The sequence below is a fragment of the Chrysemys picta genome, chromosome 6, assembly GCF_011386835.1.
Source record: "Chrysemys picta bellii isolate R12L10 chromosome 6, ASM1138683v2, whole genome shotgun sequence".
NCBI lineage: Eukaryota > Metazoa > Chordata > Testudines > Emydidae > Chrysemys > Chrysemys picta.
In genome coordinates, this window is record NC_088796.1 from 71,327,770 (window position 1) to 71,349,957 (window position 22,188).

Here is a 22,188-nt window from a genome sequence, read left to right on the forward strand (position 1 = left end):
GCCCCGAAATGCCACCCCCACAGAGGCGGCAGAAGGTCCCGTTGCGGAAATACTGCCGCGGTCACCGCCCCTCAAATGTAGCACCCTAGGTGACTGCCTAGGTCACCTAATGGGTTGCGCCGGCCCTGTTTGCTTCTGCTTGAGGTAGGGTAATAATGAATGGACAGTCTTAGTACAGTAAAGAAGCTTTTACTTATGCTGCACCAGCTCCACTAATTTTTTATTCATGCTAAATTTCCCTCCACTAAGCCTCATGTTCTTGAAGAAGTTAACTTCATGGTGAAGAGGTTTCTTCCACCTCAGTAATGTCAGGCAAAGTGGACCACTAAAGGGAGGCTACCCAGGTACAATCTGGCATTCTCTCATCTTCTCCAGAGAGTGAGAGGATTACTTCTGTGGCACTCCTACATCCTGCCAGCATGACCTGTGACAGCCAGAGGCCAGCCTCAAACCAGCACCATAAGTTCCCTTATGACTTCATTGAATTGTGTTGTTTTGTAACAAGAAGCACCAAGAACACTTCAGCTAATTTCACAACATAATGCCGGGGTATCCAATCTACTTAGAGAGATCCTCTTTTGCCTGTTGATCAGGCTCAACTAAATGGACAGAATACTAGCCAGCGTTGAAACTCTTTTGTTCATTGAAGCCAGGAGGGTGCTAAAGGAGTTGGCGGGTGAGATTGCAGAGCCATTAGTCATTATTTTTGAAAACTCATGGCGATCGGGGGAGGTACCAGATGACTGGAAAAAGGCTAATGTAGTGCCCATCTTTAAAAAAGGGAAGAAGGAGGATCTGGGGAACTACAGGCCAGTCAGCCTCACCTCAGTCCCTGGAAAAATCATGGAGCAGGTCCTCAAGGAATCAATTATGAAACATTTAGAGGAGAGGAAAGTGATCAGGAACAGTCAGCATGGATTCACGAAGGGGAAGTCGTGCCTGACTAACCTAATTGCCTTTTATGATGAGATAACTGGCTCTGTGGATGAGGGGAAAGCAGTGGATGTGTTATTCCTTGACTTTAGCAAAGCTTTTGATACGGTCTCCCACAGTATTCTTGCCGCCAAGTTAAAGAAGTATGGGCTGGATGAATGGACTGTAAGGTGGATAGAAAGCTGGCTAGATCGTCGGGCTCAACGGGTAGTGATCAATGGCTCCATGTCTAGTTGGCAGCCGGTTTCAAGCGGAGTGCCCCAAGGGTCGGTCCTGGGGCCGGTTTTGTTTAATATCTTTATTAATGATCTGGAGGATGGTGTGGACTGCACTCTCAGCAAGTTTGCAGATGACACTAAACTAGGAGGCGTGGTAGATACACTAGAGGGTAGGGATCAGATACAGAGGGACCTAGACAAATTAGAGGATTGGGCCGAAAAAAACCTGATGAGGTTCAACAGGGACAAGTGCAGAGTCCTGCACTTAGGACGGAAGAATCCCATGCACTGCTACAGACTAGGGACCGAATGGCTAGGTAGCAGTTCTGCAGAAAAGGACCTAGGGGTCACAGTGGACGAGAAGCTGGATATGAGTCAACAGTGTGCTCTTGTTGCCAAGAAGGCTAACGGCATTTTGGGCTGTATAAGTAGGGGCATTGCCAGCAGATCGAGGGACGTGATCGTTCCCCTTTATTCGACATTGGTGAGGCCTCATCTGGAATACTGTGTCCAGTTTTGGGCCCCACACTACAAGAAGGATGTGGAAAAATTGGAAAGAGTCCAGCGGAGGGCAACAAAAATGATTAGGGGTCTGGAGCACATGACTTATGAGGAGAGGCTGAGGGAACTGGGATTGTTTAGTCTCCAGAAGAGAAGAATGAGGGGGGATTTGATAGCAGCCTTCAACTACCTGAAGGGGGGTTCCAAAGAGGATGGAGCTCGGCTGTTCTCAGTGGTGGCAGATGACAGAACAAGGAGCAATGGTCTCAAGTTGCAGTGGGGGAGGTCCAGGTTGGATATCAGGAAAAACTATTTCACTAGGAGGGTGGTGAAGCGCTGGAATGCGTTACCTAGGGAGGTGGTGGAGTCTCCTTCCTTGGAGGTTTTTAAGGCCCGGCTTGACAAAGCCCTGGCTGGGATGATTTAGCTGGGAATTGGTCCTGCTTTGAGCAGGGGGTTGGACTAGATGACCTCTTGAGGTCCCTTCCAACTCTGATATTCTATGATTCTATGATTCTATGATTCTAAGATACTGGTTCAATGTTCTTTCCTTTGTGGTAGCAAACAATAAATGTTAGGCACTGAGACAGACAGTTCCTGCCCCAAAGAGCATGCAGTCTAAAAGATACGTGTACTTATTTACACAAATAACTTGGCTTCTTTTAGCTCTTCTGGTGTATTAATGCAGACTTAATTTTTCACTTTAAGAACATTCCTCATTTTGAATGGAAGAGACTTCCTGAAGAAATTTAAAGAATTGATACTAAAATGAATCAGTTTTTCAAGATCAACTATTATGGCATATCAATTTCATATTGGTAAAGCTTACTGAATGAAGGTGACAGAAGGTCACCAGAAGATGACTGGTACATATCAGTTTTAATTTTACATACTTTGTTCAGAAGCTTGGCTAGAATTCATTTGTTGCTCGAGGTTTAAAATAAGATGCAATTGTAGTAACTTTCCAATAAAACAAATACATTAGATAGGACTTCTGAGAAATTGTTTTGGTAATGCTTTAATTTCATCAGAAGAACTAACTGCACTTATCAATTCTTTATGTGGGATAAGCAAAACAGATTTTCTGAGACTAATCCTTGGATTACTTTCCTTTATCACATGGGCTATTGAGATCTTTCTTCATAATATCTATCCTCTCTGTTTTATTTGCAGCAGAAAGAATCTGTCACCAGCAAATACTTCTTAATATGTGTTTCAGGACATATGGGACAGGTTTTGATAACATTAGGGTTCTCATTAATGAAACCATAATGATGCAAATCTGAGCAGGGCACATTGCACCTAGCTTATATTTCATTTATTGACCATCTGTTGTATTAATAACTAAGGGTAAGATTTAATCTCAGGTATTTTTAGTAAAAGTCACGAACAGGTCACGAGCCAAAAATAAATAAATCATGGCCCATGACCTGTCCATGACTTATACCAGGGATTGGCAACCTTTGGCATGCGGCACGCCAGGGTAAGCCCTCTGGCGGGCCTGGCCGGTTTGTTTACCTCCCACATCCGCAGGTTCAGCCGATCGCGGTTCCCACAGGCCACGGCTCGCCACTCCAGGCCAATGGTGCTGCAGGAAGCGGCGGCCAGCACATCCCTCGGACCGCTTCGCTTCCCGCAGCCCCCATTAGCCTGGAGTGGCGAACCGCAGCCAGTGGGAGCCACGATCGGCCGAACCTGCAGATGTGGGAGGTAAACAAACCAGCCCGGCCTGCCAGGGGGCTTACCCTGGCGGGCTGCATGCCAAAGGTTGCGATCCCTGGCTTATACCATAAATACCCCTGATTGAATCTTAGGGGAGAGGTGCTGTGAGGTGGGGGTGCTGTGGGCGAAGGGAGCTCGTGACACCAGCTCTGTGGGAGGAAACTGGGGGGGGGGCTGCGGCACCAGCTGCAGGGGGCCTGCTGCCGCTCCAGCTGTGGTTGTGGAGGGGGGGAAGCCCTGGGAGGGGCCAGAGGCTGCTCTGGCTGCCTCTGGGGGGGGGGGAAAGGGGGGAGAAGGGGGAGGGAAGCCCTAGGTGACCAGTGGTGGCTTCCGCTGCTCCGGGATCGCTTGGGGGAGCCCTGGGGCTAGCCGTTGTTCTGGCTGCCCTGGGATCGCTCGGGGGAGCCCCAGGGCCAGCCACTGTTCTGGCTGCCCCGGGATCACTGCCGGGAGCCCCTGAGCTGTGGCTGCTCCCTCCTCCCCCCTCCCCCAGGACTGCTGCTCAGGCCGTTCCCTGGGGCCAGCCGCATCGGCAGTTGCCCGGGGCCACCAGAGCAGTGTCTGGTTCGGCTGGCTGCAGGGCCCCCCGAGCAGCTGGCTACAGAGCTGCTCCAGAAATGGCCTGCTGTGGCTGTCCCCAAGGGTCAGCCACACCAGCTGCTGTAGAAGTCACAGAGGTTGCAGGAAGTCTCGGAATCCGTGACTTCCACGACAAACATGGAGCCTTATTAATAACATCAGTAATTAACTCAGTATTGCTTATGCATCCACTGTGAAAATGCAGTACAAACACTTTCTTTGCACAGCCTCAGGACTGTCACAGCATCATGCACATGAGTGGAGAGTAGTGTATGCATCAATCTGAGGTAAGACTGTTTTATACTTGGAGAGATACCAAAATACTTCGCATATATTTTTCAATCCCCTTCATGACACTATATATATGTAACATAGGGACATACAGCATACTGAAGTGCATTTCATAAATCCTGTATAAACCTTCTGTTGAAGTGACATATTTCAAACATTTTAAACAAACAATACAATTTTAAAACTTCTGTTATATCTAGTCACTCTAGTTAACAAATTGAATAAACTTAACATTCAATAAAAACATGTCTTCTTAAGGGCTTAACTTCCACCACCAAAAACATGGGCTAGGGACCCTCAGTGGCATAATGCCTGCTTGGGCAGAATGTCAGGGTGGGCTTGGATGCTCTCCATTCCCGATCAAGAGCCACCTGGTGCAATTCAGAAAGTCGGTAGAGCTGGCTGGATGTGGAGTGAACCAGGATACCAGGGCGATACCTTGATTGAGTTCATTCCCCAGCAATTTTGACTGATGAGGATTTAAGAGAGCCCCCAACGGAGTATAAAGCTGTCCTCCCTGGTGGAATCCCTAGTCTTTGGACTGTGCAAATTGCCCCTAAAGGTCAGATTTGAAAGTGATTGCATTTATTTATTACTTAACATTCATTTCAAAAGCAGCATAAGAAGAAACTGTATGATATCTTGATTACAGTAGAGTCTGGCCTGTGTTTCACATTTAGTACTGTATAACAGCAGGTAACTGTTCATTGTTCAGTATTGTCATGGTGACATAGATGAACAAATTGCTGAAGGTTATAAAAGCCTTCATCTGATTGGACCCTAGATTTCGCTTACAAACCAATACACTGAGGCTGTGCAGTACATACATACATACATACATACATAAATAAATAGTGCCTGCCTAGTGATCTCAGTCTCTTTCCCCTTGGGTCTCTTATGTCATCAGAAACATCACTGCAGATTGGAATTCAGAACATGACTCATAATCATTTTGTACCCTTTGGTAGAGATCCTGTTGTCAGTTTTCTCATAGCAACTGAAATATTACTGTGCTATCCCTGAAGGAACAAAAATATTCAGATCAATGTCAATGACAGGCCCACTACACCTCTCAGTATAGAAAGTGTTTTAGCAAAACATGACCTTCTGTAATAGTTTGAAATTGTGGTACTGCTGCAGTTCCAGATTTTCCTTTTGTAGTTGTAAGGAGTCTAGCAGGTTCAGAGTCTCTGCTAATGCAACTGCACTTTCATCTCTTCCAGTATTAACAGTGTGAATAACCGGACAAAGAACAATAGACAACTACTGCTTCGTAAAGCTGGCTCTCACTCCATGATTGCCTATAGAATTGTAGGACTTGAAGGGACCTCGAGAGGTCCCCAACTCTCACTCTATTACAGAGCACTAGTAATTAGACTGTGTACTAGAGTTCTCCATGGATACTTCCAGGGGAGTTGTTACCTGGGGTTCTTTCAACCAAAAGCTCTTGGTAACTTTTACTCTGTGCGAGGTGATGTCAGGAAATAAATCAGGGGAGACACGTCCATCCGACCGATAGATGACTGGCACAAACAGGACAACACAAGAGTGCTTTCACTTAAAGCTAAACTTTACCTAGTCTCAAGCACTTACACACGTCCGCAACAAGTTAGTAAAACACCCCCAACCCTTGATAATTACCAAACGTGAGTGTGGCTCTCGAGTGACACAGCAGCAGGCTTCCAGTGGCCAAATCTTCTGTCTGCTGGTGGGGACCGCACGATGTATCCAGAGGGCAAGTCCAAAAAGAGTCCAACTATCTCAAACTTTTCCCCCTTATTTATACATTAGAAATAGAATGACATGTCCCTTAAAGAAAACTTGTTAAGTAAGCAGTTTCAATGGTCAAGCAAGAGGTTCCTTTTGATTATTGATTAACCAGGTGTTTTTCCAGAGTTTTCAGCCTTGAGACCCCAATAGACATTCCTGGAGCACATCCTGCTCTTTTAAAATGCATGTATCAGCAACTACAACACAACTCTTATCAGGAAGGACACGGGGTCAAGCTGCCCTTTCTGTGGCACCCCAACCCCCCCCCCTCCCCTCCTCCTGGGTCAAGCTGCATGGCCACTTTACAACCTGCTGACTAGGTTGCTTTTAACAATAAGCCATAGTGGTTTCAGGCACTTTACTGGTTTGCCAAAATCTCCCTGTTCAGAGAGGGAAATCCTCTAAGGCCATAGAACAGTGATTCCATGGCAGCTATTGCCACATCACAGCAACAGCAGTCTTTGCTCTTGTTGCATCTATCCCTATGCTGTAGAGCAGTGGTTCTCAAAGCCGGTCCGCCGTTTGCTCAGGGAAAGCCCCTGGCGGGCTGGGCCGGTTTGTTTACCTGCCGTGTCCGCAGGTTCGGCCGATTGTGGCTCCCACTGGCAGCGGTTCGCCGCTCCAGGCCAATGGGGGGCTGCGAGAAGTGGCAGGGGCTGAGGGATGTGCTGGCCGCCTTGAGAACCACTGCTGAAGAGAATTGCTAGTGGAGCTTCAGATGATCTGGACTACTGCTTAGGGTCTATGATGCTGTGGGGACAGCCCACCAGCGGTGGTGCAAGTCAAAGTGTGAGGCTTACAACGTGACGTTTTAAACTAGTTTTGATTATGTTAATATTTCCTCTATTTAGTGTAAAATGACAAGGAGAAACTGTATCTGCATGGTAACTCCTTTGATTTCAAATTTAAGTTCATACTTACTTTTTTTTTAATGGACCTGTTGAAAAGTTTCATCCTTTGTGCTTTTTTCCCCACAGGGTGAGCTATGATGCCTTTGCATTTATAATCAGACATAAATTAAAATAGTAGCCCTGATGACTATGGCAATGAGCTAATTTTAAAAAAATCAGTATTTGCAAATAGCAAGGAATTGCTAGTGCAAATACCATTTGGTGGAAACTATTGGAAAATCCTGACTTCTTCATAGTGACCATTTATTAAAGAATGTATTCCTTTTAGAGATTTCAACAGTTTAGTTATAGAGACATCATTTCTCTTATTAAAATCACTTACAGAGGGATAAGACTGCCTGTTTTGCCACATCAAGGGTAACTGCCTAATTTGTTCTGAACATTTTGGCATATCTTGAATAATTATTACTGCAGTAATTTAATCTTAAATCAAACTGCCTAAAATATGAATCAGCTAATCTATTTTTCATTGAACCAAAAAATATATTGGAGGCAAGGAAAATTAATCTCTTACACAATAGCATGGCTTAATGAAGACTTTGATTATATTTTCGATGTTGGTAGAAAGAAAAAAATTGCTCAGTCATTAAACTGTATGGAAATGAGAGACAGAGAAAAATGATTACTCAATGGATGTTGATTTGTGAAAAGCTGTTATCCAAACACACCATGATAGGGTGGAACATTGGAGTGTATTATTTGAAAGTCATAACATAACAGTAACTCTGCTTGGTTTCATTTGCATGGTGCACATTTGAGGATGCTTGGAAAAATGTCTGTGATGGCATCCACCCTACTAATTAACCACCCCAAGAGTCCATTATAAGAGTTGTTTTTAGTTACTAATCTGAAATGCCCTAAATGGGTCACTTAAGGTGTTTTAAAGGCAAGATCCAGCTTCCTATTACATTAATTAGGGATGGAAGAACTCATTCAAGTAAATCTGGAATCCAGTAACAAAACTGTGCTTGTGGGATCAGAGCAAGAAGGGCTTGAGCCTCCAAGATGTTGAGTACTATGGTCTGATCTAGCAAGGTATTGAAACACATGATTAACTTTAAGAACACTGACTTCAGTGAGATTATTCATGTGTTTAAAATTAAGCAAGTATTCAAGAGACTTTCTGGATTGGATCAGAGTGCTCAGTAACTTGCAGGACTGAGTCCTAATTGAGCATGACAGAAATGTGGTGAGTAGCTAGTGAAAAGAGAAGCAGTGAAGGAAGTGACGCCAGGGGAGGAGAAGGGTGACGCAGTTGAAGGGGAAAAAAAGAGGTTTGGGAGAGGAGCCTAAAATAAAAAAATCTATTTAAATACAGAAAAGTCTCAGAGTTGAGAGGGGCCTTTGAGGTAAGGAGATAAGGAGAAGGACATGGCTCCAAAATCCAAGAGGAGAGTGGGGGAGAGTGGAGTAGGTCTGGGAAGTAAAGGAATGTGGAATATGATTCTCAAATTAGGGCCCCAATCCTGCAAGTTATCTGCACAGAGCGTTCTGCATCTGCATAGAACCACACTGACTTCAATGGGGCTCTGTGCGTGTAGAGTAATTTAGCTGTACAAATGAAATCTATTTAATTAAAGAGGAACTGCTATTATGAACAATATCACATCCAAAGTCCTTTCATTCTTTTGTCATAGAATTGTTAATTGGTTTTCTTATCATTACAATAATATTAATAAATGAACACATTACAGTAGATGGTAAGAAGAGGGGGAACTGTCATTGGCAAGGTTGAGCAGTAAAGGAGAAAAAGATTGTATTATTTCTTTACATATTGAAATGAATATTTGAAAGAGATTTCCAGATTAGAGTAAAAGAAAATTACTCCATAGGAGCAAAGAAAACAGCAGAAACTCTTTTTTTTTTTTTTTTTGTAAGACTACAATAAGGAACTAAAATATATGGTGTAATATTTTCTGTTTGATATATTTGTGTATAGTGGAATTTTATTAATCATTGCTAGGCGTGATAGCTTGTCTATATGGATCAAACATAAATTGAAAAAAGCCAGTGGATTAAATCCAGGTCCCACTGAAGTCAATTGCAAAATGTCCATTGGCTTCAGTGAGAACAGGATTTCACTCAATGTGTTTGCATTTGCTTATTTTGATCACTGTACATTTGCTGTAAGGATAAGACTGGAAATCACTTCTTTTGACTTTTCCTCTGCTTCCAATGTGAGAAAAGACTTGTCCACCCTGAACGCCACTCATGTTGCATTCACATAGGAAAGAGTTAATTCTCAACAGTAGTGGACCTCAAGTCTCCTTGCTCACTATCCATGAGGGGTAAGGGTTGAATTGAAATTTTTAACCAAAAACCAGAAATGAAAATTTTTGAAAAATGCTGACTTTTCCCCACATTTTCTGACCAGCTCAGTTGCTCCCTTTTTGCATCACAATCTGGTGAATGGAATACATTAAAGGTAATGTGTGTATTTAAAAAAAAACCAGCCTAATTAACAAAGGAACTACAACAAAAATGCTGTGAAAGAATAGGAAGGGTCTGTCAAAATGCAGTATAAAAGGAAATCGAAGTTCAGTGGAAGCTGCAGGGAATCTACCTTGGGTACATTCTTGAATCATTCCATTGTGCATGTTGTAGGACAGCCTTTGTTGTGAATTTTATTAATGAGTTGTCCTTTTCTAACTAGGGTTTCTCTTGTTAAAGTTGGCCTTATTATTTCCAGTATTACCAGTTTATACAGAGGGAGACAGGTGACCCAAAAGTGAAGTAGGAAGGCCTGGAAATAATACATTGAAAATATGGAGGAGAGAGTTAAGACCACAGAAGAGAGTGGCTGAAGAGAGTTTACTTCTCTATTCCCATGTTCAACCTTTTAGTCAAGCTCTAGGGCCAGAACCAAAAGCCTGTTGAAGTCAATGGTTTCTTCAGAGATGCTTTATCCTTTTAACCAATTACACATTTTTAACATCTCTACCAAAAGATACTTTTATTAAGCTGAGAACCAAGTCCCCAAATCCAAACACCAATGCACTTGAACCCAGAACTAGATACAAAATTTGTAACTGACCCCCCATCCCTGTAGCAAACCAAAATCTTGGATCTAGACATCCACAAACCCTGTGGTGTTTAAAATCTGGATCTGGATCCAACTTGTACAGCTCAGGCACATCTCTGTTATTCTGGGGGGGAAATATTTCAAAAGGAAACACACAAGCAGCAGTTGAGAGAACATGTAAATACAGAACCAACATTTATTCTTCAGTTTAGAAAAAAATATTTATATCTGTAGGCCATTTTCAAGCTTTGGACAGGTGACCAAGGAGGGCGGTACACAAGTGCCTACTCAAAATGAATCAGTACACTCTATTTTTAACTTTAAAGAATGACTTTCTATGCAGTGTAACTGAATATATTTTGGGCACAACCATGGCTCTGGCTACTTGTGCATGAATGGAAGTTCATATTGCTGATGGCAATATGGGGACAAGGGAGAACAGCTCTTTAAGGCTACTATATTTCATTCCACATGATCAGGGAGAGGAATAAGTGGAGTCTTGGCTTTGCCCCCCATCCCATGCTCCAGCCAACATAGAAGGCTGCTGTAGACTGCCTCCTACCTGTAAGAAGAAGGGAACCGGTGACCAGATGGAGACTCCATGAGTTACATGCAAGTCCTTGGTCTGCATATTATGATGCTGCCCTTTACTCTAGGCTTATGGCAAAGCCACAACGGAACCCTTTGTCTTTTAAAATTAAATTATAAAATGGCAAAATCCCATGTGTGTTCCTTATGTTCTTTATAGGGCGGTAAGGATTTAGTAGTTCATGACTGTTCAGTGCTTTGAAAATGTAAAGTACAATATAACTATTGGTAATACAGGAAAGCATTATACATGGAGCTAGTAGGAGAAACTTTGATGGAAACACATTCTGTTAGAATATGTAGTTCTCTCAATATCCAAATGCTTTGTGAAATGGAGTCGAAGTCTTCGGAATTTTGTTTCAGAAGAAAACTGGGGAAAAAGTTCTGACACTCTCGACATGTCCTGTTTTGATGTTTTTGAAATGGTTTTCATGCTGACTTTTTTTTGTTTTATTTTATTTTATAAAATTTTTATTTTATTTTATTATGTTATAATATAATAATTTTTTTCAAAAGTGGAAATCAAAACAAAGCAGTTTTTTCAGAATTTTACTTTGTGGAGAATTTTTACATTTTTGGGATGAATTCCAATTTTGAATGAAGTCAAATTTTTGAAATCTTTAAAATCCTTCACAAAACAAAATTTACATTCTCTGCACAGTCCTAGTTATTAATGTGAGATGTTCTCTTAGAGGCAGATTGCAGCAGTCCCTTAGCTTCCAGCATGGCCTCCCTCTTTCCTCTTCTGCTCCTGCTTTTTACTGGTTAGGACTGATTGTGGTAATTAGAGACTTGATTCTACATTAATTTAGCAACAGTGTGCTGATGTTATGTGGGAACATGCCCCTTTGAAATGCTACAGAGCTACACTAGTGTGTCATTACTTTTCAATCTGAAAAGCAAGTTGCTTTTTCACTAGGAAGGAATTGGCAAAAAAGGAGCACTTTAATATTGTAATGAAATGGCCTTGCATTTTGTCGTGTGATGGGATCTAAAAGTCTGGATGTAAAAAAAGACAGTGTTAGTCAAAATCAATTCTGAATTAAACTCTTTTTAAAAAACGAAAGATATAATTCAACTGAACAAAACAAAATAAGCCAAAAATCACTGATTCAATATCAGAGGTTGTATATTGTTACAACTTCAGTGGTGCAGGACGCAAACAATTTTTGTCAGATCTGAGATTTTTCTTTAAATGCTTTGTTTGAGATCAGATTACAGATCTTTCACAGTCTTTTAAACTGTTTTCAAAAGTGATCCATGTTTAGTTGTATTATGAATTACTTGTACTGTATTATCTGCATTCCAGCAGCATTTGTATTCCAGAGTGTAAAGCATTTAAACTATCTTTTCTTGTTGTTGTTTAGAGTATTTACCACACAAACTTTTATTTTGTCATTTCCCACACACAGAGGTCCAGAACAACAACTGGTGTAAATCGCTAAGATCACACAGGATCTACACTCAGTTACAACAGCTAAGGGTCTGGCCTTATATTTTATACTGCCTGAAGAAATTATGTAACTGTAGAGCTAGATTGTGAACTGATGGCAGGGTAGCTATTTTGCCAGATTATTACCAGTGAGACAGTCTCTCTCTTGGGCAATTTGTTGCACTTGTAATTGACAATGTTTCTCAAATGGGACCCCCTCTTTTTCTAAGGGAGGAGGCTGCTATCCTTTCATTCTGGAATTTGCTATAGCAATATGCTTGCAGGAGCTTGGATTTGTTAGTCTTCTAGGGATGCTGCAAATCAAACACCCCCACATACCACCCACATTTTTTTAACATAGACTTTTGATTTAGAGGTGGGATTGTGGCTTGAAAGTCCTAGTGTGCTTGTGACTGGGGATACTGGTGAGTTTTGCTGTAATAAGCACATAGACCTAGGCATTACAAAAGTAAAAGTCTAAATATGTGAATAAACACCAGGGACCACATTCTCTGATCTAGCTGAGCTGTGTCTAATACAAGACCAGATAAGAATGGAAAGAATGTGGCTTTGTCACTTCTTGTAGCTCTCCAAACCTGGGTCTGTGTGGATTTCAGTTTTGGAGCTGCTCTAAGTTTTGTGCCAAGGTGCCTATGGATCCCAATGGCTGTGCTAACAGCGGGCAATTGCTGCAGGACAGTGGTACTCTCAGGCCCCCATCCCACTCAGGAGACTGGTTGAGTTGGCTTGTCAGTAGCCTGAAGGGGCTGAAGCAGGGCCAAGAGCCTGGATCCAGATGGGTAGAGAGTCTGGCTGCCTGCATGAGCAAACTTGCCCAGTTATTGAAACTGTCTGTGGAGTATTTCCTGTGCATGGCGAGCAACATGTCCGTTTTCAACAGGAAAAAGGCTAAATGAATTCTTTTGACTCTCTCGTTCCATTTTGATAATGACACAATATTTCATTTCTACTTTATCAATTCCATTTTTCCTTTATAGTATATTCATTTAAATGGTTATAAATATTATTTTTATATAATTTTGACATTACTGAAATATTTTGACCCTCTCAAAACTAAACATTTTGGTTTTTAAATCTGCGATTCCTGTTGTGCCAATAATTTCAGCTTCTCCAACTTGGAACAAAAACAAATTTGGAAATGGACATTCTGTTTTATGACCAATTCTAAGAAGTCTTTCCATTGATTTATTTTTATAACAGTAGCATCTTGAGGTCAGGCCCCTTTGTGCTCGGCCCTGGGCAAACAGTCTGTGGGTTTTGAAGCACTCTTCTAGTTTTTCATAGAAATCATGAAAGATTTTTAGCAAGTGGGGGTTGTCCCACACACTCTCAAGCCTCAGCTCTTACTCATGTGATCCATATACAGAAATTATTAATGTTGCTATTCCTTATCCTAAGTACTACTTTAACCCTCGTTACTATGGTAATGGAACACTTCACAATCTTTTAATGCATTAGGACCACTGTGAGGTAGGGAAGTACTGTTAGCTTCTCTGTGCCTCCGTTTCCCATCTGTAAAATGAGGCTAAGTGACTTGCCCAGGGTTACATAGGAAATCTGTGACAGAGCAGGGAAGTGAACCTTGATCTCCTAAGTACCAGGTTAGTGCCGTAACCACTGGACCATTTTTCCCTGCAAGAAACCCCCTTTTTATTGCATTTCTACAGTGTGAGCAAAATATACTGGGATGAGGTGTAAGACCCACCAGCACAAGCTCCATTTTGTACCAGTGCTGTGTGTCTGTATCAGGGGTTCTGCACTTGTGCAACTAGTCATGTAGTTACAGCAGTGCAAATTATCCTCATTTAGACAAAACTTAGAGAATAATCCCCAAGAAATAGCTGCCATCTGATAGCGCAATGGTGAGAAGTATGTGGGGTAAAAACCCCAAACATGCTTGGCTTATTTAACTGTCTAAGCCCAATGCATTCCTCTTGCTAACTTGTCACTTTGTTAATTATGGTTGGCAGACACTTGTTCTGAATAGAAATGAAGCCCATTGTAACCTATTATACAAAGAAGAAAAACACTGCGGTGATATGAAAATCAATGCCTGATAGTGGCATGAGTGAAAGCAATTATTTACAGGGGGAAAATTCCACTAAATACCCATCCCTGCTCTGAAATGTGCAGTAAGTGATTGATTCATAAGCATCTGAAACCTTGAAATCCCAGAATAATCTGATCCTTGAGAAAGTTTATAGGCACTTTGGCAATCACATATATTGCTGCTTATAATTTCTAATATTCAGATACAACTGGAAGCAAGAGACCCCTCTTGTTGACTGTATAGGGCACCTGCTGTGTCAGCAAAAGGATAGCTTACTAATCCTAAAAGGGATTCATGAAGATTGTTGATTCACATTGTGATGGGGCGTCAGCCCACACTAGCCCATTAACCATAAAGGGTTAATGGAACCCTAGGGAGGCTGAGCAACAGGCAGCCAATTGGAGAGGACCCTAGGGAGGCTGCGCAGGAGACAGTCAATTGGAGAGGGCTACGAGGAGCAGCCAATCAGGGCCGGGCAGGCCCATATAAGAAGAGCCGCAGGGGAGAGCAGCTCAGTCACTCCTTGGAGCTTGAGGAAAACTAGCTACCCTGACGGCAGAAGGGCAGCTAGCCCTGCTGGGCAGGCTCAGGGAAGCGAGAGTGAGCTCCTGGCTGATGACTGGCATGCTGAGGCCCTGAGACAAGGGCAGAGAAAGTGCTGGGGCTGTGGGGAAGTGGCCCAGGAAGTAGACTGAGGGGTTGGAGGGGATGCAGTACATGGCTGCCATCTACAGGGTCCCTGGGCTGGGACCCAGAGTAGTGGGTGGGCCTGCGTCTCCCCGCCAATCACCACTAAGGAAGTGGCTAGACAATGGACTGCTGTTCCGCTCCCCCAGAAGGGGGCAGAACTGAGTGTAACACAGCTGGAGGGTTGTGTCCTGAAGAGGATGCTGTGTTCTTTGGGACAACATGCTTCCTGGAGTAGATGTGATGGGGGTGAGATGTCACCAGATGAGGGCGCACTGGTGAACTAAGCTAATTCCCAGGACTGCCAGCAGGAGGTGCCACAGCAGTTAGTCAAACCCTGTCTCACACACCATGAAATTAACCATTTGAATACACATATAATAGCATTGGAAAGTAGGCTAAGTGAACACAAGATGTGTTGACGTGCTGTAGTAATGAAAATCTATTTCAGAGGATGCCCATATGCATCAGCATTTCAAAAAGCACTGCCTTGATGTATTCTCACTTTCTTCAAATCCTCTGTTATCATGGATAATTTTTTATTAGGCAATTTCCATTTCAAAGGATCTGTGTTAATTTTACAGCTGCTCTTCCCCCACACCCTGTGTATCTTCCAAACAACTAACTTAAAAGCTATTTTAATGCTAAAAGATAAGATGACCTAGCACCACCTTTATTAAAGCACTAGCAAATGAAAGAACCAAGAAGGACCAAGTTGTATTTAGTAGAATTGTTAATAATCACAGATTCATCTCTTTTTAAAAGTATTTTCTTTTCATTTCTATTCAAAACTCTGGAAGCAATTGCATGTCTTGTTGCAAGGTATTACATCATAACCACAAAGTTACATAGGTGCTTACATCCCAGTTTTGGCTCCACTGTGATCCACAAAACTGGGTTCAGCGGCAGTAGGCACCTGCGTTTCTATCTCTGGGCACGTGCGCAGCTCTCTCCCTCTATGTGTCCTGATGCCTATTTCTTACCTACGCCCCAAAACAATTCACAATGGGGGAAGATAAGCATTAGTCTAAGTTGCATGTGGACCTGCTCTGGCAGGTGGCCTCTGAGCACATCTACTGGAGCAGACCCCATTTAAAACCTGGCAGAGGCAGCAACAGGTAGTGTTGCTGTCACCACCCACCCACCTTAGAACACTCACCTGAGCTATGGGATATTCTGATGGGGGGGGGAACCTCCCTCAAACTCTCCATTGGAAGCTGTTGCACTCTGGATAAATAATGAAAGTGTGATTGGAGCAGAGGGTCTGCTCCCAGTGTCTCCCACCTCCCAGTTGGGTGCCCAAACCACTGGACTAGAGTCTCCTCTCCCCCCCCCAGCTAATGTCTATTCCACTGCGGATAAATACTTCAACAGAAGATTATCAGACTATACCATAGCTCAGGGGTTACAGCACTGTCCTGAGATGAGATTTGAACAGGGCTCTCCCTTCTGTGCCTCTGGTAGACAGGGGGACTGAACCAGGGTCTTCTACATCCCAACCAAAGTTATAGGAGGGGCTCCACCTTCTCCTCCTCTGGCCATTTTTGTGTGGCACATGGTGGGTGCCTAACTCATTCCCACAAGAGCCTAAACCTGACTCTAGGCTGCTGGTTCCCATTCATGGACCATTCAGGAGGCATAGGCACTTCCCTACAGCCCCCAGGTAGGCCCCTATCTCCATGGGAGGGGCAGGGCTTAGCACACATCCCTCTCGTCAGCATCTCCCATTGATTAGTTTAGGTGGCTCCCGTCCTAGAGTGCTGGGTTTTGTGGATCGCATTCTAAGACACCTATTTCTCCCCATTCATTGTATAGGGAGCCTAGGCACATAACTCAGGCTTTGTGGATCGGAGGGTTGTTCCTATGAGTTTCTAGGTGCCTAAAAGTTTAGGTGCTGAGATGCTCAGTATTGCAATGCCTAAGTCACTAGTTCCCAGCCTTCCTGGACGCTTTTGCCAGGCTGACTGCCTGGTTCTGATTTCACTTACAGATTCGACAGTAGGTCACTCTTGTCAGTGGAACTACTCCTGCCTTAAATGGTGCGCCAGAGATCAGAACCTGACCCCAGAACCTCTGCTGTACCATGCAATCAGTTTCTCAGTCTGTAGCTTGTGACTTCTCCCAACTCTGCTACAGGGAAAAGGGCTTGCTCTTTCTCATTAAACCTGCCATAGTGCTCCGAGCACTACGAGGGAGATTGGATGTGTTCAGTGCTAGGCAGAAGCTGGGATGGGGTGTGTGCCGAAAGCCATTTCTGCATGTGTCCCTGGATTCTGGTGCTTGGGAAAGCACATATGACACCTTTCCAAAAAAGATGCAGTAAGTGCTGCTGCTGAGTACACTTCCCTTAAAGTCTGCCTCTGCCCCCAAGGTATAGTATTTCCCTCACCCTACAGCACATTACTGCATGCCTATGATTTAGCCATATTGTTGTGCAAAGATGTGCACAAGGGCAGCCTCTTAGCGCTTGATGGGATTAGAAATCACTGCCTTTCTTATTTAAGGAGAAACTCAGCTATAATCCCCCTCCCATAAAGCTGCTTTTGCTTTAGTCAATATACCTTCTGTTAATAATACTGTAGTTTCTGCCTCTTCTAACTATATTTATACTACTGAGTGTCATTTACTTGCCATAACTATCTAACTTATTATAGCTTTCACCATGGAGTGAGATATTTGGCAAACAAGAACTTATCTTCACTGCTAAACCGGTGCACTTTTACCTTCGGGTAACCAATATGCATCAGCTATCCTGAGCAGGCACTTTAACTTTATTGTGCATAAACAGCCTTAAAACTTCTTCTGGGGCTGACCTTAGCAAGTTTGTCTCAAGGTAAAACTAAAGCTCATGAGTGTTAGTTACCACGAGGTAAAGCATGCACCTTTTTTTTTTTAGCAGTGAAGCAAAGGCCATAGTCCATCTTAAATTTTTGGCACGGTTTGCTCTTAGAATGACAGTGACTCATTGTAAGGGACAGGGTAACATCATACTGCCAAGTTGGATGTGCTGATGTGACTCCACTGCTAGCGATCTCAAGTACTATATAGTCTGTCTCAGGAACAGTTATGCAACAGAAAGCAACTAGACCACAAGAGAGCAGATCTATCAGCTATTCAGCTCATTTCATCCAGCAATTTAGGGAGAGTATATATTTTGAAAACTCATAAATGCAATTTTTTATTTTATTAGGGCATATAAATGTTATGGTATTTTACACAGAAGAATCAATCTGTGATTCATCATGATGTTACCTTACAAATAAATTGTACAGAAGGCAGTGAGTGCTGTAAATAGTGGGATCAGAAGAAAAGATTGCTCCTCTGTAAATGCTTATAAAATGAACTCATTTTGTCAAATGAGTTAGGTTATGCCGAATCAAAAAGGGGTTGCTGTTGCTTCATCAATATGCTGATTCCAAAAGGAATGACAGGATTAATACATATTATATATAGCTGAAGAAAAACAGAACATAACTGAAGTCAACATTCTCAGGAATGATCTACAAAGGAAGAGATATAAACAGGGAGAGACAAGCTTGTTTTTTTTCAGCTGGAAACCAGAATTCAAGGGTTCTGTTCTAGGCTTTGTCCCTCACTCACTGTGGGTAGGTCACTTAGGCCAGTGGCTCTCAACCTTTCCAGATTACTGTACCCCTTTCAAGAGTCTAATTTGTCTTGTGTACCCTAAGTTTCATCTCACTTAAAAACTACTTGCTTACAAAATCAGACATAAATACAAAGGTGTCACAGCACACTGTTACTGAAAAATAGCTTCTTTTCTCATTTATTATCCTCTAATTATAAAATAAATCAATTGGAATATGAATATTGTACTTACATTTCAGTGTATAATATATAGAAAAGTATAAACAAGTCATTGTCTGTATGAAATTTTAGTTTGTACTGACATCGCTAATGCTTTTTATGTAGCTTGTTGTATAATTAGGCAAATATCTAGATGAGTTGATGTACCCCCTGGAAGGCCTCTGCATACCCACAAGTGTATGCGTATCCCTAGTGGAGAACCACTGACTTAGGCCAAAATATTCTAAGTGGCAAATGATTTTTGTTCTCTCAGTTTTGAGTATCCAACTGTAAAGTCTATGGGCCAGTTCCTCCACCCACTTGAGTCTGTGTTTAGAGCAATTAATAGTTACCACACAAAGCAGGGAGTAACTAGGATTAGTTAATTGATTTATATGTTGTAAATAAAGTAATGCAAGCAATGCACTACTGAAAAGCACATGCGGGCATGCGCGTGCACACACAAACTTCCCTGTTGCACTGTAAACAACTCCAGACATTTTTTCAACTTTTCCCCCAGACCCTTTCAAATGCTAAATCGTGGCTTCTAAACCTCAGCCACAAAAGGTTGGAGTGGGCCATATCAGAGCCCCTCCATGCCATTTCTTATGCAGATTGATCTTGCTTCTGAAATCTACTAAACCAAATGTGCTTTAATTACAGTGACTTTAATTGGACCATAATAAAAATGACAAGAGAAATAAAGTAACTCTTCAAATGAATCAAGTGAGCAAAGAGAGTGGGTTCTTTACAAGCTACAACAGAGACCATTCCACTGAATGTTTCATTTAGGTTAGTGTTTAGATTAGTCTCCATCCACCTTTCCAGCTGTAGCTATATCATAGCGGCTTGCATCAGAGGTTGTGACCCTATTGGCTAGGCACTGTGGACCCACAACAAAAAGACAGTCCTTGCCCCAAAGAGCTTACAGTAATGAGACAACAGTAGAATGCAACAAACAGAGAGGGAGCATAGGCAACAGACAGCGGATACTCATCATTAAAATAAGCAGTGGTCATAGCATGCCAGCTGCTTAGCCATTGTTGAGTGTTTTGTAAGCATCATGGCAGAGGTAGTCTGAAGGAGGATAATTACTATTGTCATGGTTTGAGCAGCTGGAAGGGAACGGACTCCAATTGTGAGTTACTGAAATGGATGCAAACACAGAATTCGGTATTCCTAGGCTTTTCTATCAAAAAAGCATTTTCACTTTTGAACAAGAATTCTGATTTCCAAAGCAGCAGCCAGGCTTATAATTCACAAGCATAGCGCTGCTTTCAGAACTCCAGAAAAAGCAGTGGGGTTTGAAAATCTTCTGCGAGCCAGCAGCTCTCTGAAGACACAATTCCCAAAGCTACTACATTTGTGAATTTTACTCTATAAACACATTTGTGGATGCCACTGAATAGAATCAATGATCTCAACCAAGTGGGCCTATGTCCAGTAAGTACCAATATCTGACTCTCATCTGGGACTCTCCCACCATGCAAGTGGACTGATCTAACTCCTACTATTTTTAATAGGTGTTGGACTGAGCCCCAAGAGAAAACTGACTCCCACCCTTCATATGTGAAATAGCTATAACAATGTGACAACGAATGTGAAAATAAGTTTCCTGCTGAAGTTTGTTATGGATTTTTGATTTGGGTATAATGTAGCTGGCAATATAAGATCACACTTTCTAATCTCACATCAGATATTTTACTTCAATAAAGTTGTCATCTTCATCACATCCGTCCCAGCAATATTAAAAGGATATTTAAGGGCCTGTTACTGATCTGTCATAATGCCCTGTGTTGAGTTCTTCTTTGACATAATCAGTCCACTACATACTGAGAATCTACTGCCAGACAAATTTCCTGGATGAAACTTCAACCATGCACATTAGAGGAATTGGCAATACTGCCATTCTATTATCATAGTGGAGTGCATACTGATTTAAAGCCTTAAAATGGCTTTGCCTTTAATGATGGGTAAACATCAGCTTACAAATATTAAGATAAATGAGAAAAAAAATCAGTAAATTAGAAATAAAAGTATACCACCCATTTTTAGTCATATGATTCACATAAAGATCTCATTGATGTTTCAATCATTCTTTTCTCCTCCAGGAAACTTCAACCAACTGAAACAAGTAGTGTTTTATTTGTTAAGAAAGATCTTAATCACTAAAATACTAAGGGACTAATGTATGTCTCATTGAGAGAACTCTGTGCTCTTCCTTTTTCTTAACAATGTTATCAGAAAAATTACCAGCTACAGACATTTGTTTTTGTGCTACTTGAAACAGCCAGATTAGCAGTGGAAACTTTGTAAATTGAGGTGCACTCAGTTACACAACATCAAGACATGGCAGTGGATCCAGGCCTAGGAAATTAACTACATTTTGTTAAATTGTACTTAATTTAAATGGGATTATACTAGAAATTGAAGCTGATAACCATCAGGGACCATTTAAACAAAAAATCTTTCTGCTTTGGCAACACAAGCTAGTATTTGGGAGCTTTGGCTGCTTTGTATAGGTTTCCTTGCTATTACAGCTGTTGAATTGGGTCCCAAGATCATTTTATCCCTAGTTTTCCAGCTGCAAGTGTACCATTTTTATGGTCTGCTGTTATGCCATCACCCCGGTATTCATATATATTTTGTCTCTTACCATGAATCATAAAAGAGACTTTCATGCTTTCTTGTAACAAGAATTTATTAGTCTCTTCAGAGAGTTTGTACTGTTACAATTAATACAGGTTTCCTCAAATAGAATGACCTCCCACTCCCACCTTTTCATTCAAATTCTTTACTGCAATGTTTCTCAGGTGGTAGACCATGACCTCTAGGGAGGTCATAAAAGCCTATTGGAGGTAAGGGCGCTTCAAGCAGTGATTAATTTGTAGTGAAAGAGGTGCTGAGTACCAAGCAATTTTTTTACTTTCCTAACACGGGGAAAGTCCAGAGGTGCTGGGTCCATCAACTGCCAAGCCTAGAGGTGCCAGAGCTCAGCCCTGGCACAAATTAAGCACCAGCTGCAAGATGTTAAATGTTATTACAATTCTAAATTGAAGAAAATAAAATTACCAGCGTATCTTCAGGGTAGTTAAAACCTTCAACGATTGTGAGGTCAAAGGTAGTGGTAGTTTTATATGGGCTTATCATTGATATGTTTTTACTCTTACTTCTATAGTAAATAGAAGAGGAACACCAAAATTTTGGAGTTCAAATGTGGAATTGTCAACCTGGCAAGGTTCAGAAACACTGGCTCATTTATTCCATTAGGCGGTTAGCCCTAGCCAGTCAAGAAAGAAATAAAAATAGCGGTGTTCTGAATTAACACCTTTTCTGGATCTCCTAGTGTGTGCCAACTTACCTGTATCTGTCAAGTAGTTCATCATAAGCTCCTCTGGGCAGTGACTGTTTTTACCTGTGTGACTTGTATGGTGCTGAGTACAATCATCTCTTAAATAATGACAATAATTCCTAACCACACAGCCTACAAGGGGGAGTTGCCACATGCTCGAGTTGGGGGGACACATGGGGTACAATTATTTTTTGCTCAGCTAAAGAAGGGGAATGGAGAACACAGCTGAATGAGAATTAATGGTCTGTGAGACAAGAACTCAACCCTTTACAAAGGAAAAAATGCCTTTATGAGCTTTTCCAAATGG

General features: G+C 42.1%; 1 long non-coding RNA gene across 3 annotated transcripts in view; it reads right to left on the reverse strand.

Annotated features, from left to right (window-relative positions):
* The window catches only part of LOC101948431 (uncharacterized), a 159,719-nt gene that overhangs the window by 97,834 nt on the left and 39,697 nt on the right, over positions 1-22,188 (reverse strand). The window contains exon 1 of one of the 3 annotated variants that reach the window (XR_010588828.1): positions 5,886-16,203. The exons of the other annotated variants lie outside the window; for them this stretch is intronic. This is a non-coding gene — a long non-coding RNA (uncharacterized LOC101948431). Of the gene's footprint in view, positions 1-5,885; positions 16,204-22,188 lie in introns of those variants that run through there. 3 annotated transcript variants of the gene reach the window in all.